The following is a 4,834-nucleotide window of genomic DNA, read 5'->3' on the forward strand; positions in this document are numbered from 1 at the left end:
TCCCTGGTTAAAGTGATTCTCCTGCCTCAGCCTCCCGAGTAGCTGGGATTATAGGCACGTGCCACCACGTCTGGCTATTTTTTTGTATTTTTAGTAGAGACGGGGTTTCACCGTGTTAGAAAGGATGGTCTCGATCTCCTGATCTCGTGATCCGCCCGCCTTGGCCTCCCAGAGTGCTGAACTTACAGGCATGAGCCACCGCACACAGCCCAGTGGTGGTAATTCTTAGAGAAATCAAGCAGTGAGCTGGCCACTTGTAATGCTTGCTGTTGCCAAGGTAGTCTTTCATTTCTTTATTCAGTAAACATATGTCAAGTATATCAGGCAGAGGGAATACAAAACACATAAAATATGTCCCTTCCCGCCAGGAATCCAGCCTTTGTCCTGAGTTCTTTCAAGGAGCCCACTGCCAAATGAGAAGCAAGCCTCTTCAGGAAGAATGTTCAGGGAGAATGAGAACACGTGGACACAGGGAGGGGAACAATACATACTGGGGCCTGTCGGGCGGCAGCGGGGGCGGGTGGAGAGCATCAGGAAAAATACCTAATGCATGCTGGGCTTAATACCTAGGTGATGGGTTGATCAGTGCAGCAAACCACCATGGCACATGTTTACTTACATAACAAACCTGCACATCCTGCACGTGTACCCCAGAACTTAAAAAAAAAAAAAAGAATTTTCAGGGATTGCTGGTCAGTATGGTTGGCTAAGCTGTTGCAGGAAGCACCTCCCCTGCTCCAAACACATTGTTTTTGAAAAATTTAAAAATGTCGTAGAGAGCAAAAGCAAAAATAAGCACATTGTAGTGCCAGAAATGAAGAGGGAGCTCAAAGCCACAGCAGCAACTACACAGCCTACAGAAGAACCAGAGGTGGTCATGCGTCCTGAGTGAAGGGTTTGAATGGCAGGGTGGGAAAAGGAGTGGAATCTGAGCGCCTGTGGAAAGTTAGCAGTGGGAAGTGCTGGCCTGTATGTGGGAATGGGGGGAGAAAACACAGTTCAGAAGTGTACTGGCCACTTCGACCTGAGAGTAGGCAGTCACATAACTCAAAGTACACAAGACTCCAAGGTAAAACAATTCCTGCCAAATAACAGTACTAACACTAGCCGAGTGCTTAACTATGTGCTAGATGCTATCCTAAGTGCTTGGCTTATATTATTTGTGTTGAAGCAGGTTTTGCCATTGCAATTAGTGGCAAAAACTGCAATAATTTGGCACCAATCTAATAACTCATTTGTAGAACAGCCCTGTTTTCCAGATACTGAAACTGAAGAACAGAGAGATTAAATAACTTACCTAAGGTCACACAGTTACTAAGTGGCAGAGCCAGAATTCAAACCTACGTAGTATATAGCACATGAGTCTGTGTTTGTAACTATGACTCTGAGGATGAATGCATAGCTAGAACTTACGAAGTCCATGAGGAAATAAACCACCATAAGACCAGTAAAACCAATGGGAGAATTCATACCTTAGGAACCACAGCTAATAGACAAATCTGAAAGGGGTTTTAAAATAAGTATGCGAAAATGTTCATTTTTTAATTATTTATTTATTTATTTATTTTAGACAGAGTCTTGTTCTGTCACCCAGGCTGGAGTGCAGTGGTGTGATCTCAGCTCACTGCAACCTCTACCTCCTGGGTATAAGCAATTCTCCTGCCTCAGCCTCCCAAGTAGCTGGGATTACTGGTGCCTGTCACCATACCCGGCTAATTTTTGTGTTTTTTAGTAGAGACAAGATTTCACCATGTTGGCCAGGCTGGTCTTGAACTCCTGACCTCAGGTGATCCACCCACCTCAGCCTCCCAAAGTGCTGGGATTACAGGCATGAGCCACCATGCCTGGCCAAAAGAGATTTTAAAAAAGAATAGGAACTAGAAGGCAAGAATAGAACAGTTTGAAAAATACAGGTGAATGTGAAAAAGAATTGAAATATAGGCATTGTAATGGAAAAAAGAACACTCAAAAGAGGGATTAAACAACAAACTAAACACAATTGATGAGATGATGAGTGAACCAGAAGATAAAGCTGAGGAAATTACCCGAAATGCAGAGTAGAGGAAGAAAGAGATGAAAAGAAAGGGAAGGTAACCTACATGGAGGACAGAATGAGAAATTCCAGTAAGAGTCCAGTTGGAGTTCCAGAAGGAGGGAACAGAGAGAATGAGGAAGAGGCAATATTTGAAAGATAACAGAGGATATTTTCTGGAGTTGTAGGAAACCATGAATCCTCTAACTTCCTGTCTTAGTATCAGACTCTGGAGCCTGCAGGTCTGTAGCTAGTCCTCATGGGAGGAGTCAGCCTCTTAACCCCACCATTGCTATGATAATAGCTCAAGAACACCAAGTTGTTTATATAAACCAATGTTTCTCAATTTTTTATTTTTATTTTTTTCTTTTTTGGTTTGTCCAGCAGCTGGCACTCAGGCCCAGCATCACACCCTGCTTCTCCAGCACAGGCGTCCTCCCCGGGGGCTGGGTGCCTCTCGGAAACTCCAGCTGGCCTCTTCCCCTGGCCTAGGGCCTCCCTTGCAGGCCCCCAGCCCCTTCCTCTCCTCTGCCTCACCCCCTAGAGCTGGCCCCAGTGCTGTGCACTGAGGAGGCACTGATAGAGTCTCACTCTATCACCCAGGCTGGAGTGCATTGGTTGTGTCCTCAGCTCACTGCAACCTCCGGTTCCCTGGTTAAAGTGATTCTCCTGCCTCAGCCTCCCGATTACCTGGGACTGTAGGCGCGTACCACCATGCCCAGCTAATTTTTTGTACTTTTAGTAGAGACGGGGTTTCACCATGTTGGCCAGGATGGTCTCGATCTCTTGACCTCGTGATCTGCCAGCCTCGGCCTCCCAAAGTGTTGGAATTATTACAGGCATGAGCCACTGCACCCGGCCTCACTGTTGTTTTAAAAATATTATCATTGCCTTCCTCCCAGGAGCCTTTTTGGATGTCTTTTTTTTAATTTCTTCCCCCATTAAATGTTAACACCAAATATATACTGTATGCCTGTGTATGTATTGAATGTGCACCTGTGCTTTGGGCAAGCATCGTATGGGATGTCCCCATCACCTGGAAGGAGACTTCTACTTCTTTTTGCCTCTTCCTTGGCATGACTTTCTACTCATTCTGCAGGTGTCAGGTTAAATGCCACATCCTGAGCCTCCCAGAATAGATCAGGCTGCTATGTTATATGATCTCCTTTAAGGTGCTAACAAAAAGTATAAGTAAATAATGATCTGCGTAATTATTTATTCAGCAGGGGCCATGTCTCTATTGCATTCTGCTGTGTCCCTGGGGCTCAGCACACTGGTGGGCAGTTGGTAGATGCTCAGACAGCTGAATAAATGAATGAGAACCATGAGTGGCATTACCTGAGCAGATGAGAGGCAAATCACAGCCCTGGGAGGAGGCTTAGAAACCTATTTTAACTCTTCCCCACTTTATGGGCAGAAGTATTGTTTAACTGCTTCTGAAAGAGCAAAGTTTGTGCTTTTCTTAAAACCACACTGCATTAGTTGCTTTTTCCTTTAAATAGTTCATTATTTGGAAGCAAAAGGTGGTCAGGAAGCAGTTGAGAATAGAGACAGACCTCTTTTTGAAAATACGTAAAAATAACATCTAAAATCATTTCCTATTTTAGAAGAGCCAGGGAAACTCCCAGCTTCAAAGAAACCCTGTAGTAAATTCTTTTGTTACAAGGAATAATGGACCAAGTGGAGTGAAGAGTCTCTTTTTACCCACCCCCCAACAAAAAAGACAGGATGAAATTTGTTATGGTCAGTGGTGTGCTCATACCAACTCACAAGAGACAAATTAATTTTGGGAGCCGAGCTGTTAAACCCAGTCATTATTAGAAATTATATAACCTTACAATTAAATAAATTACATGAAAAACAAAGGTTGGCTGGGCGTGGTGGCTCGCGACTGTAATCCCAGCACTTTAGGAGGCTGGGGCGGGAGGATCACTTGAGTCGAGGAGTTCCAGACCAGCCTGTGCGACATAAGAAGACCTCATCTCTACAAAAAAATAATGTTTAAAAAATTAGCTGGGTGTGGTGGCACACATCTGTGGTCCTAGCTGAGGCAGGGGGATCGTTTGAGACCAGGAGGTCGAGGCTGCAGTGAGCTATGATCATGCCACTGCACTCCAGCCTGGGTAACAGAATGAAACCTTGTCTCCAAAAACAAAACCAAAAAAACTCGTAAAGTTAATACATATGCAAAACTCATCCTTTTCTAATTATTTTACTACACTTTCTATTATTCATGTTCTTGAAGTTACTTACATTTTTTGTATCAGTATAGTAGAAATACTATATAATGTTCTGCCACTGGGCATGTCTTCCCAACTCCATATTCAGTGACATCAAGTTGTGTAGTCTGAAGTTGGCCATGGTAGGACTATTTATGTCACGAAAACTAGCAAATGCTACAAAGCAGTGCTTAATCTATTGTATTGATTGTCTTGACCAAGAGTTGAGAACTTTCTCCACAGTCTGTTTGTGTGTAGCCCACAAGCAAAGGATAGCTTTTATATTTTTAAAGTGTTGTTTAAAAAACGAGAATGACTATGTGACTACAAAGCCTGACACATTTAGCCAGGCACGGTGGCTCATGCCTGTAATCCCAGCACTTTGGGAAGCCGAGGCAGGAGGATTGCCTGAGTGCAGGAGTTCAAGACCAGTCTGGGCAACATGACAAAACTTCATCTTTGTAAAAAACACAAAAAGTAGCCAGGCATAGTGGCGCACAACTGTCGTCCCAACTACTTGGTAGGCTGAGGCAGGAGAATTGCTTGAACTTGGGAGGCGAAGATTTCAATGAGCCGAGATCAT

The 4,834-nt window shown here is 44.0% G+C and overlaps 1 protein-coding gene across 4 annotated transcripts in view; it reads right to left on the reverse strand.

Moving 5' to 3' along the window:
• Window positions 1–4,834, reverse strand: part of PLAC1 (placenta enriched 1) — a 193,496-nt gene that overhangs the window by 88,313 nt on the left and 100,349 nt on the right. The gene's annotated exons all lie outside the window — the stretch shown is intronic.

This window comes from Cebus imitator, unplaced genomic scaffold (genome assembly GCF_001604975.1).
Source record: "Cebus imitator isolate Cc_AM_T3 unplaced genomic scaffold, Cebus_imitator-1.0 Scaffold458, whole genome shotgun sequence".
NCBI lineage: Eukaryota > Metazoa > Chordata > Mammalia > Primates > Cebidae > Cebus > Cebus imitator.